The following is a 14,226-nucleotide window of genomic DNA, read 5'->3' as shown; positions in this document are numbered from 1 at the left end:
CTTCCAATTCTCTGTATTTTTTATCAGTATTGTTTTTAGCAAACAAAACACTTGTTGTATTGTATCATGTTCTATGAAGAAATGTAGCTTATGTTGGACTTTCTCTTTGCTTATGTTTATGGATTATGAGAGCTCGAGTTGTCTCATTACATGAATGCATGTAAACATGAAGCTGAACAAGGCTGTAGTTGCAGGAAAATCTGTCATAGCTTCATATCCAGCATATAGTGGGCTTGTAGTAAAAAACACAGATCATGGAAATTTGGGAAGAAAAAAAAAAAAAAGTTTGTCAGATTTGTACTTTTTCACCCTGTTGCTGAAGCTTAGTTGGAAAGTTTGCCAGGTCAGCCTACTGCTGCCTAAGGTAATCTATTATGAGCAGCAGATGCAATATAATTATAGAAATCTCAGCACTTAATTTGTTAGCCTTGGTACTGTACACAGTTCAGCCAGCAATATTTTTTTTAAATAATTTGTAGTGACACACCATCAAAAACAGCAAATAGCCTGACAAATTAAACAGAGCACCTCTACAAGAGGCACACAAAAACACCTTTCATATCATGTTCAAAAGTTCATAATATCAAAGGGCATTGCCTGATGATAAGATACCCAGGAAATGTGAAGGCCTGCAGAGAAAATTACACCTATCCCAACAGCAATATCTTGGCCAAAATGAAAGTGATAAGTGTGTAACCTAGGTGGAAATAAAGCTATGAATATATCAGTGTGTTAGGGTGCAATTTTTCTGATTGTCCAAGTGAATCTGAAGCTTGTGCTTTCACCATTATTGACATATATAGAAAAAGACACGTATGACCTCGATTTGCTAGATATGGGTACAGTGTGATGGATCAGACAAGACAAAACAACAATCAGTAAGATGCCACTGCTGCTGCTGCAAAGTCTATACTCTTTGTGAAAGTCTGCAGCTCCTCTGTATCTCAGTAGACACTTCATCTGGTATCACAGACTCTGTTGTCACTTTACTGGTTTGCCGAAAAGGAAATTCGACTGCTGTTCCATCCTAGAGTATCAGACAGGAATCACACTGTGTTAAAAACAATACAAAATGTTCTAGTTTGTGCGTTTGAGTGTGTGTGCCCTTCATACAGTAAATGTGAACAAAACCTGGAAATAGCCAGGTAATTTGCCATCATCATGTTGAAAATTTAAAACACTTGTTCCACAACCCCACTGCTTTCACCAGTTTAATTTCACATCACACTCGTAAAGGGACCAAAGGAAGTACAAGTGGACAAATTGCCTATTTTCTTCTGTATCTCACCTACTTATGCCCTCCAATTATACGAAGGATCAAGATTATCCTGCACACAAATGTTCATTTTGACTGAGACACGGAACCATTTTTATAAGTACCAAGTGCAGTGTTTCCTGTCAGCGGTATGACAAATAGCACTCAGGGGTCTTCAGATGCACCAACTTTCCAAAGTTGGATAAAGATGAAATCAAGTTCTCATTTATGCATAATTCATTATCATTATTCTTTCTATCCTGTCAGTCGGCAATGTGTTTGAGTTCAAGGGCAAAGATGAAATGATAGTACAAAGGGGTTGGATAACTCACAGTGGTAAAATGGCATTATATCTCTTCCTTAATGTTTAATCAACGCTGTCACTGAGCCCACACAAGGCTCAGTCAGACTACTCAATTTCAATGACTCTGCCGTGTGTGTGTGTGTGTTTGTGTCAGCGCACAGAATTGTGTATGTGACCAGCTTAGAAGCTAACATTCTTTCTGAAATGTCCTAGAAACTTTTCCTGCCATCACTGTGTTTCCAGTGCAGAATGAGAGCTGAAAATCACCAATTAAAATGTCAATGCTAAAACCAGCAGTCAGGACAATGACAGACTTTCATCACACTGATGCAGTGTGTTCCACATACATATTTCATAATTGCTTTACCAGTTAAATTAATGAATTTCCTCCTTTCATCTAAAGCAACTTCAACCAAACCTGGTCATCACATTAATGTGACTGTGAAACTGGACCAGTGAAAATTTTCATTATTACAATTGGCTGAAAACACTGCATCCTTCTATTAAGAACTGCTTGCCACTTTCAGAGGCTTTTAATTATGTGCAGCAGAGGTAAACAAAATCTTGTGAAATAAGAAGATGAAGAAGATCTCAGAGCTTATCAAGCAAAACCTTTTAAAAATGTTGTTTACACCCATTTATCATAGTAAACACAACAGCTCACTGACAGCTTTGTTTTTATCCTTCTTCTAGTTTTGGCTTAAACTTTAATAATTTTCAAAAATAACAAGCCTGCAACAGGAAATTCACTCTTTATTTTGAAACTGGAACAGGAATGGTTAACTATGCTCTGGAAAAAAGTCAGGACTTTGATTTTTTTTTCAAAGATGTAGATGGAACAATAATAACGATGACGTGATTAGATTTAGATTTTAGATTATTGCAGTACAATACTCCATGAGCCACCAGGAGTTGACAGCAAATTTGATGCCATCGCATTTGATTTTGCGCTATTTTGCATTAGTAGTTGCAACTGTTGGCAACAGTGCAGGGTATAAAGAGTAGCTGCATAGTCGTAGCAATTGGGTTGGAAGGGATTTTTTTCCACTGCTTCTTAGTCGCATTGCATTAATGCTTCCATCCAGAATCCCTGGGATCAAGACTGAATGAGAGTTGCAATGGTTGTTTGGTTGGTTTGCAGAGCACTGAACAAAAGGCGTTCATAAGGTGGTTGAGAAAACTGACACCGTCATCTGGAAGACTTCAGTCTTGTTCATGTCATCCTTCAGCATGATCGAGAACTCAGAACAATGCAAAAACATAGTAATAAAAATTGCAATATGTACTCACATTTTTGTTTGTGGTGGGATGTTATGACCGAGGAGGAACATGAAGGGAGTGACGTAAGCTAACTACACTCTGAGATGAGGACAGATGTGAGAAGACAGTCGGGACAGACGAGGAGAGGAAAGAGAGAGGCTAGATTTAAAGGGAAGGACTGCTCAGTGACGCTTGATAAACTTCAAATTTAAAGCTTACATGTGATGTTAGAATTTTAATTATATATTGGACAGATTATGTGTTTTGATAAATTCTGTATTTTCATATTCGGAAACATCCTGCAAAACAAGCTAAGCTATACTGACTTTGTGTCAGGTCGAATAAAAAAATACTAGGTAGTTTTGTCCAGGATAAACAAGTTAGTTTGCGTTAATGTGATGAATTCACAGTAATGCACTGTGTTTGACTGGTGCACAGTGGCTATGGTGCTCATAGTCAGATTTAGGTTACATCATATGCAGTAGAGATTCATTTGCATTTAAGCTGACGATGGTTAGATTCATTCACTGAATTCCAACTTTATACTGTCTAGTGTAAAGGCAGTATGAAGCAGGTCAGCTGATCACAGTCTGAACACAAAGGATATCTACTGAAGCTCACATTAGAAATTACTGCTTGACTGGTTAGTATTTTCCCAATGCTGAGCCACAACAGCAGATCTTATACTCTTTCACTGCTTGTATCCTATATAACATATTCAAACTAAGTACATTCCTTGGAGTTAGAATTTAGATTCGAATAATATTTGTATTCTTATGTACTAAAATGATATTTTTATGATAATATAGCAGAAGATTCAGTTATTTTTGCACAAAAAGTATTAGTAGAATTTGCCTCCAATAGCTACTTTTACTTTCTTACTCTGAGTACATTTCAGAGCCTGTACTTTTTCACTTTTACTTGAGTGAAAAAGCTGCTTCAGCACTTCAGGTTTTAGCAGAGTATTTTTTTTTTAACCCAGGTATCTGTACTTCTACTTAATACAGAAAGTCTGTACTGGTACTTTTGCCACCTTTGATCACCCACATAGTGTAAATCTTCTATATGCATAGTTTCTTTACTCAGAAAGGACTTGTTCAGGGGATTCCACCTCTGAAACTGGCTGCCCCTCCACATAGGCCAACCCAGGCAGTAGTCATTGGTAATGACTGCACCAGTCAAGACTGCTAGTCCCTTGGACCTGGAACTTTAGGCAAGACACAAAAAAATGATGTATGAATCAAACCCGGTTACCAAATGCCACAATTTGTTAATTTATTTGTTGTGTACTACTGGAGAAGCTTTTTTATTGGTTTAAAACTACATTTGGGGTGGTGACCTAGCATTGAAATCACTATGGAACCACAGACAATGCAAAACTTGTCACATGACAATGCATCCACCATTATCAAAGTGTTTCATCCTTTATGTTTGAACTTATTGTCTTATACATGATAGTTTTTACCAACCAAAGATGTTCTGGATTTTGGCTCTTGAATTTTGTTTACTCTTGTATCTGAAGACAATCAAGATGTAGTATGCTGTGAGCTCAATTCTTTCAATATAGAGGTTGTTGCTGTCTCCAAAATCAGACTGTGCCAGTGGTGATTTGGCCATCTCCTTACCCAATTTAGCTTTAATACTCAGATCAATAATAATAATAAAAATAAGAAGAAGAAGACTGGTAAACTGCAAATATCAGGAAATTTTACATTAGAATCTAGTAGTGTGTAATATTGCAAATTTTAGTATCGATCCTGGGGTGTAAATGTGCCTGTTTATAAAGCACTATAAAACACAATTAACGTTCAGGATGGGCCACCTGCGGAACGTAGAGGATAGAAACAAAGTATCCATCCTGTCACAATAGTATCAATCCAATAACAATACCAGCATTGGTATCGATACTATCGATTACTGGATCGATCTGCCAGCCTCTTGTAGAATCCATCCCCACATCTTTCATTTAGTTTGGAAGCTTGTTAAGAAGTTTTGTAAGGCTAGTTGGTGAACTCATTGCTGGCAAATCCCATTCAGATACAATATGACTCTCTTCTCTCTCTTACTTCAACTTGGAGAACTATTTTATTTTTTTATAAAAAGTTGTTGAAATGGTAAAAGCTTGCTAGCGGAACATATCACATATGCAAATGCACCATCAGCTTCTTTCTTATAAATGATGAATGATCTTCACTTATTTAGTACTTTTTAAGTTCTTCACAGCTCTTTACAGTGTAATTCTCATTACACACTAACAGCAGCAGAGTGGCCATGCCTGTAGTTAGAAGTAACTTGAGGTTAAGTGCCTTGTCCTCAGTGTCTGCAAACCACTGTCTGTCGAATAGTTTTTATTCCAGCAGACGAAGGTCAAACAAAAGTGAATGGTTAGATTGGCAATAATTTTAAAAGCTTCCTCCATTTTCACCCACCGTCCCCTTAAAGGTCAACATTTTTGAAATGAGTGCCACAGCAGAAACTTACCTTGCTTATCCAAATTTACCAATGTAGAACCTGATGCAAAATAATTTGCATTAGTTTAAATCTTCTCCATTGAGCACATCCAATGTCTGAGTGGACTTCATTAGAATTAACTGAAATTACAAGCATGCTGATCCACACAGGTGTGCACACAGGTGTGCACACGGGTGTTCACAGACGCGGACTACACCCTTCTTGGCTGCTGCCTCAAAGCACATTGTGCGCTGTCTATCTTGCGTGCTGCACAATAGCGTTTAATATTTAGTATCTACTGTTATCTACTGCTAGCTAGTTTATTGTGATGGTGCTGTATTTATTATGTTGCTCTTTTTTTGTTTGCTTTCTCTTCTGTTTTTTTTTCTCCATACAGGTGATCCAGGTGTTTTGTTTGTTTTTCTTTCTTTCTTCCCCCCTTTCTCACCGTCTCTTCTCCCCTCTGTTTTTCTTTCTCTCCCTCTCTTTCTTTCATTCTTTCTCCCTGTCCTATCCCCCAGTCATGTCTGTCCCGTTTGTAGCATCCGAAAATAAAATAAATACATAATTAGAATAAAGGTCAATCAAATGGACCAATATGGCAAGGCCATGATGATCCACTTGGTAAAATAAATCCGCTTGGCATCTTTCTTGGCCTTAAGACAACAATTCTGATGGCTAAAGATCTAAACACATTGTCTCTCCCAAATTATTACAAATTGTTACATAATGATGCTTGGACTCCTTCCTGTCACCTTTAAACTCACCTTTAGCTCATTTCTGACACGCAGGATAACAGATGAGAAAGAATAAAAACTGATACAAATCTGCATTTAGAGACCAATATTCTTACACTATATACATACATATGATATACCTGTGTACCACTGACAGAAGCGTAAACTTTCATCATATTCGACAAAATATTATTCCAATTCAAGAAAAACACCATGACACCTGTCTTCAATCATATACACAGTCCAGAAACTGATAAACACTTTGAAATAAAAAGGGTTGGGCCAGCCTTGAAAAACATGAGTTATTTATTCTGCTTCCTTTGTGCTTTGGAGTCTGTTGCAGTGCTGTAGCAGCAAGGAAGACAGTCCAGCTTTGGTCAGAATAAAAGCTGTTATGGTAAACTGGTGAAATGTCAGCAATGCCAGCTCTTCTTGAAAGACAGAACTTCACAGCCACAACAAAAGGCTCCGTGGCGTTTGCTGACTGACTGTGTGCTATATACTGACTCTGCAGGTACTCTAGACCCATGTGACACCACACAAGCAACACCACTATACAACAGCCTATAAATTTTACATTGAATTTACATTTCAGGAGACACTGAAATTCATCTATCTGCATTATGCACAATAGCAATCTCTCCCAGTGTGCTACAAAATAAACAATAGAGTGTCTTTACATTGTTTGTTAAATTTACCTGTATTTGTGTTAACTCAGTAATAACATGATTTATTTTAGTTTGTGATTTCCATTTACTGTTTGATGTACACAGTAATATATCTAATATATAATTTTGGCTATGTACAGTACATGATAAATAAGAGCACCAAATAATAATTTAATTTACTCAGCTAAAAATAATATTTAGATCTCTGGAGATCTGCCAGTGATACAAAACTGCTGCTTCTGCTGTTTGATTATGCTGTGTTTTTACATTTTATTAGCTGTCCTAATCAATATTTTTATATTAACAAATTGTTCATTAAAAAATGAAATATCTAGCTTGAACTCTGTCTTTGGAGGTTCAGTAACAGTCTTTTGGTTCATCGCCACGCACTCTCTCATCAAACCCATTCCTAGCTCAGCAGCTGCAGGTAGCTCTTTTCAGAAAGAAACCCAGTGTGCGCTACTTGTACATCCCTGAACAGCAGAGAATGTTTGCTTCTCATTGGGGGAGCTTTTAGCAGCTAAAGAGGTGGATATTTCCCTGAGGAGTTGTTGGTGAGCAAACCAGAAGTATAAGCAGAATAAATATTGGGCTTAGAGCCATCAGGTGTCAACTGATCTGAACAAACTCAAATGTGCTGCTCAGCAATGGGGTCAGTTCAGCTATGAAATTGGTCCCATTCAAAAAAGAATTGTAATGTCACGTTTGTCCAAAAGAAAATGATATATTCACTGTTTGTGACACGCATATTAAATTACTTATTACAGTTAAATACTTGATTTCTCAAAACTGAACCCTTGTTGAATTTGTGGTATCACTAGAAACGTTTTAAAAGGTCTGCAAACACAAGTGTAAACGAGTAAGACAAGCTAAAAAAAAAAAAAAATCACATTCTCTTTTTTCACAGTTGACTAATTCTTTTCATTTTCAACCTGAGAAAACGAAAGTTTATTGAAAATATAATATTTTCAGTCAGCCAGTATCATTACGTTGTTGGGGCAGATTCAATTTTCTTTATCTTTGATGTTGAAGTTGATTTATACTTCGCATCGTCTTGTAATCATGAGCACTTCAGTGTATCTCTCAAGTGAATAAAGCCAGTACTGGCCCAAAGCTTATTTGAATGCGCGGTGTCCCTCTGTTGCAGACTTTTAAGATTTCCAAATAGGAAGTCATTACCTTTGACGAGAAAATATCACTATCATTTTCTTTTCAAAGCAGTCCCCTGAATGCAAAACAAACAAGCCACGGCGTCACGGCGTCATGGGAAGAGAAGATTATGTTCTCTTGACAAGTCTTATTTAGACGTGTGCACTAGAACACATTAGGCTCTTTATTTACTCCCTCTCAAGACATTACAAACACTTTGTGGCCCAGAGTGCCTGCTGGATCTATGCAGTGTTGATGCACGGTTTGAAATTCTGTGCTGGAAGTGTGTCCAATTTTCATTTCAAATTACATAATTGCCGATTTGAGGATACATGTGTAAACAACATTATCTTTGTTTTTTTTTTTAAGTGCATGTGACCATTAATTCCACATCACAGCCTCTTAAAATGATCAAAAAAAATATCACTGATTATAAGATGTTAGATTTGCCAGATTAATCGTGCATGAAAATCTCCCACGCTCTTCAAAAGGGTGGGAGGAAGGAGAGACGGGAGGGGTTTAAACCAGGCAGATCCCATATTGCTTCTGTTTAATGTCATGTAAAGTACATCCATCTGAGTGGAAGCAAATAATCTACTACTACAAGAAGCGCCTCTGGCAGCAGACCACTCTCCTGGTAACAGATAGCGCTGGAGTGTTCAATCAGCAGTCAGGAGTGTAGCAGGAGTAAAATCCTTTCCTGTGGTGTCTAATAGCATAAGTCCTACCAACACCAACATGGGAGGGAGTCGGGGGCAAAGGTGATTCCGCCTCCCGTGTTATCAGAACCACAGTGACAGATCTCCAGCAGATGCGTGCCCGGAATATAAAAATAGACTGGATTTAATGATTGTGGCACACTTCCAAAATTGTGTCCCTCTCTGTGTCTATGAACTGTGAAAGTTATCAGACTGAGCAAGAGGTGTTCTCTCCTGCACCCCAAGTCAATTTATGTCTCAAGTCAGGGCCTTTACAGATCAAGCTGTTTGATCCGGCTCGGCAGGCTCTGGCTTCTGCTCCTGAGCAGCTCTGGCCTATTGACCAAGGCAGCTGTATCGCCCCCACCGGCTTGCTTTAACCTCCTAAGACCCGAACTCTTCCATGACATGCATTTTTAATTTCTCTTTGATATTTGGTTACATTGGGGCTCGATGAATGTAAAAACAAAGAATTGCCAGATTTTTTTTTTAACCTTATTTTTGTTTTTAAGAAAAATAAGAGCCACATATGAGGATAATGGTTTAAAATTTCGATAGAACAGTTGCAGTATAATGTCCTCGTAAGTGGATATCAGGCCCTTGTAGAGCAAAATTGAGTATTTTGGTCTAAATAACCCAAAATGTGATGTCCACATATGTGGACGCCAGGTCCTAGGAGGTTAAAATTTCCAGTTTGGGAAAAAACGTAATCTCTGGAAATAAGAACATGTCAACAGTGATTCATGTCAAAAAAGCGATTGTCCCCGTGTCCCTGATGAGCTTGTGTGTTTGTGAGACTGCAAGTTGAAACTGAAAGTTTTTTCTGTATGTGGGACTTAAATTCTGCCTCATGTTGTTACTGAAACACTGTTATATACTAAGTTTTGTATTGTTTTTGTATTGTTGTGTTTACCAAAGCTTTAGCTCACTTAAATATCCAAGAAACTATATTGTCTCTAATGATTAAAAAAATATAATCACATGCTACCTCAGGTTAACTTAACTTACCAGCAAGAAATATTACTGAAAAGTAACAGAATACATATACATTTATTTTACAGACATGGACTAAGTTAACTTTTTATTAGGCATAGTCTTCAAGTCATTAGTCCTGCTATAAATTGTCTTTTCATAAAGTTTGATCTTAAAAAAAAAGTCAACTCAGCTAGTTTCAGTTTGTATTTATACAGCACCAAATCATAACAACAGTCTCCTCAAGATGCTTTATGTTGTAAGTTAAAGACCATATGATGATAAAGGAGTAAAATCCCAACAATGATACAACCCCCTATGAGCAAGCACTTGGCAACAGTGGGAAGGAAAAAACTCCCTTTTAACAGGAAGGAATCTCCAGCAAAACCATGCTCAGTTCAGGACAGACATCTTTTTTTTTTTTTTTTTTTTTTGTGTCCCGTTTGGATCTTTAGCCATCAGAATTGTTGTCTTAAGGCCAAGAAAGATGCCAAGCGGATTTATTTTACCAAGTGGATCATCATGGCCTTGCCATATTGGTCCATTTGATTGACCTTTATTATAATTATGAATTTATTTTATTTTCGGATGCTACAAACGGGACAGACATGACTGGGGGATAGGACAGGGAGAAAGAATGAAAGAAAGAGAGGGAGAGAAAGAAAACCAAAGGGGAGAAGAGACGGTGAGAAGGGGGGGAAGAAAGGAAAAAACAAACAAACAAACAAACAAAACACCTGGATCACCTGTATGGAGAAAAAAAACAGAAGAGAAAGCAAACAACAAAGACCAACATAATAAAAACAGCACCATCACAATAAACTAGCTAGCAGTAGATAACAGTAGATACTAAATAATAAACGATATTGTGCAGCACGCAAGATAGACAGCGCGCAATGTGCTTTGAGGCAGCAGCCAAGAAAGGTGTAGTCCGCGTCTGTGAACACCCGTGTGTACACCTGTGTGCATACCTGTGTGGATCAGCATGCTTGTATTCCAAAGGTTTCTCCATGTAACAATCTGCTAGGGAGTGTGGGGAGCCATAGCCCCGTCCACCAGGGTATGAAGCAGGTATGGAGGAGATCCAGGCCCCAGATATCCAGAGGCCCCAGAGTACAAGGACCCGAGGAGGACCACCAAAGGGGGGGGGAACCGTGCCACCCTCCTGGGAAGAGCTGAGTAGAGCCCCAAAGGAGAGGTCACCCCGCAGCTACGGAGCAGAGGCCAGAGGGGGTTGCAGTGGCGTGCCCGCGGGCTCTGCTGGCAGCCAGCTGTGCCAGAGAGGACCGAGCTTCAGGCCCAGAGGCCAGAGGCCTGAGGGCATCCCACCTCCCGGAAGGAGCCCAGCCGGGCCACAGGCGCCCGGCCCCGTCAATCGGCCACCAGGAGTGAGCCGGTACATGCATGAGCGCCCAGCCCCAGACGACAAGGACCACCAACACACCAACGTCTGAGGGCATCAGCCACCGGCAGGGAGTGTGGTGAGGGGAGATAGGCCTCCGTACTTTAGAGGGCCTGAGATGTACCCAGAGAGGTTGAGTCTAAGACCCAACCTGACATATAGACACAGACAAACAGGCACACGCGGACACAGACGTGCATTCCCACCCCCATATGCACAACCAAATACTCGGCACTCACCCAACGTGTAGATAGACACAAATAGACACTGCACAGACAGTCGCACTCCCGAAACATACTCTATATCCCAGGTCCAGGTACCCCCGCCCCCAGAGGGGCAAGCTGCACCTAGACCCAGGAGATGTAACCCTTCTCTCTGGGGTGGAGGCAAGCGGACCACCTCCTTATCTGCAGTAGCAGGGAGGCCCCGCATCCCAGACCCCAGTCTGACGGCCAGCACCTCCTCCCAGCCCCCCAGCCCTGACGGCTAACAGAACCGGGGTGAGTGAAGACCTCAAACCTCCCTACGCCCGCTCATATGTAGTGTTGCTGTGTGCTGTTCTAAAGTGCATTTAAAACTCAGGAGAGCATGGTACTAGCTTCCTCTCAGAGAGCAGCACGGCTCCTCCCGAAAACCCTTAGTGTCTAAATGCATTTAAAATTGAGGGTAGGGCACCAGCGCCAGAGGTGGGTTGGAGTACAACGACCATCCTCTGGATGCTGTAAAACGTGCCCACCCCCAAGGCCCTATATGTATGTGTTATGTGAGAGTGTGAGTAATGTGGATGTCTAGGTTGCAGAATAAAATTGAGGCACAGGCGGCCAGAAGGGGACAGAGGGGGAGTGCCTCCCCTGCACCCTGGTGACATACCTGCACCCCAAGCCCTGCGTGTGGGTGGGTGTGGTAGAGCGGGAATAGGGAGGCAGCTGAGGATGGGGAGGGAAGAAAGGGAGGGGCAAGCGGCCCCTCCCTGGGGCCAGCTCCCCCGCTGACCCCAGGGAGGGGCAAGCGGCCCCTCCCTGGGGCCAGCTCCCCCGCTGACCCCAGTAGGCACCCCCACGCTCTGGAACCCACCAGGGCAAGGGGGCCCAGGCCCATCCGGACCGGGGCCCGCAGCAGCAGCACCGCCCAGCCCCAAAGAGTCCGGGGCAGCCCACCCGACTCCACCCCAGAGAAAACTGCACCCACCCCATCATCCAATCATCTCCCAAACTACACAAGACAATAGACACCCAGGTTGAGTTCATTCTCCCCCTCTCCTATATCTCTCCCCCCACCTGCAGAGTGAGCTCCTGTAGTGAGGAGACCACCTGCAAAGATATAACAACCTCCCCACCAGTTAGAGAGCCCCCTAGTTGGGCCGATGCACCAGAGGTCCCCTGCACTGGGGCTGAGCCCCCCTGCACCCACTGCTCCGGCGACACAACAGCCAGGACCCAAGCCCCCAAGGCCCGGCCAGCACCCCAGACCGGGGGGCGGAGCACCCCCAGACCCCTAAGCCTCCACGCCCGTCCCGGACCCTCCCAGGGGCAGCCAGGCTACCAGGCCAGTAACCAACGTCTGCCAGCACAGACCCTCCCCCATCTCCGCTGTACGCAGCCACAAGGAAAACACCATCCAAGAGCCCCAGAGCTTCTAACCAGGTCGTGGCAGACAGACATCTACTGCACCTGATTTGGGGTGAGGGGAGGGAGACAGGACAATAGACAGCCTGTGGAAGATATAAAGTGCAATGCAATGATTTTTGAGGATGTACGTCAAGCTGTTGTTAATCTGTACAAATACTTATTAGAGTCATTTTAAACTTGATTATGCTGATGGAATAACAAAAATTTACAGTGTACTAGTTGCAAAGTGAAATTATAATTATCAAAATTGCAGGGAATGTAACAAAAACAGAGGACAGTTTAGATGCTTATATGGGAATGACATGAGTTTTATTGCTGCTGCTTTATAGAAGGACAAATTTAGATGCTAAAGAAACTGAATTTTTAGAAATTGCGCTTTTTTCAAATTGATGTATTGTAGCAGAAAGCCAATAATATGCTGACAGCAGACTAGAAGTCTTTGAAAGTTTGAGAATGGATAACAAGAGATTTCAGCGTAATTTGTTTGGATCGATATGAATGACACAATTCAAACAGTCAAACAAGGAATCTGAGATGAGAAACATGCCTTTATCCATTTGATATAATTGCCTTCCAAGATTAAAAGTAGTGTACTTTGTCTTGTATTTTCATCTATTTGTTCATTCCCTTGCCTTCCCCAGCTGCACTTAGGCCTACAAACTGTACTCCCTCATTTTTTGTACAGAAGCCAAGATTGCTGATCCCACTGCAGTTTTTTTAGACAGACCTTTTGGCTTTGTGACAGAAGGGAAAGCACTGGTGGAATTAACAACGGCTCAGATAAATTAGGCTATGACGGTAAACCAGCTTCCACAATAGCAGGACCACCCCTAAGCCATCATTAATACACATGTCAAAATCTGGCGTGAAACAAGTCTGAAGTAGCAGCTCAGGAGCAGCCTTTGAAGAAGCAAAGCATTCTGGTTATTGTAGGATTTCTCTCCCTCCGCTGATAGTGACCACCCCAATTCTTTTTGGCCCTGTTCTTGCCTTTTTTTTCCAGTTACTTTTTTTAAAACTTCCTATACTTATAGTCTAGTTTTATGACATACACAAACAGTGACATTACTCTGCAAGGAGGAAACACCTTCCACAGAAACCTTCAGTGCGGCTCAGATTAGATGGGAATTTGGATTGAAGATAATGAGTTACGCCAATCATGATTCTCTGTGATGGACAAAAAAACAACAACAAAATAACAGTTATAATATGATTGCTGTAGTTGTTATTATAGCATAATTATGGCAATTACATGTCATCTGCCTTGCATTACTTCAATTTAGCACTACGATGAATCTGCGTTGTTTTTAGCTTGCTAATTGCTTTTGTAACAATATATCGTTCCCGTGCGTGGTACAGCAGTCACAATGTCAAGACAACAAGTGGTAACAAATCCAAGTAACTTGGTCTTTCAAAAGTGAAAGTAGTACTTCGACCACGGACATCAAGTGAAATGAGTTTCAGAAGGTTGAATCTGTTTTGCTGCTGCAGACAGAAGATGAGAGAAAATTTGTTTTTGTATGCATTTTTGTGCTTTAGTGATGCATCGCAGGAGGCCTTGGCATAGATTGAACTTAACATGAATTCCTGATGATCAAAGGGATGAAAGCTAAAGTGAAAGCTCCTGTGCTTTAATACACCGTTTGAACATTCACAACATTTCCAGTAAATTAGCATATTGTTTGGTCATTTGAATAATCAG

Source organism: Perissodus microlepis, chromosome 13 (assembly GCF_051167445.1).
Source record: "Perissodus microlepis isolate ML-2025 ecotype Zambia chromosome 13, ASM5116744v1, whole genome shotgun sequence".
In the NCBI taxonomy this organism is placed as follows: Eukaryota; Metazoa; Chordata; class Actinopteri; order Cichliformes; family Cichlidae; genus Perissodus; species Perissodus microlepis.
Note: the sequence above shows the minus strand (reverse complement) of the source record.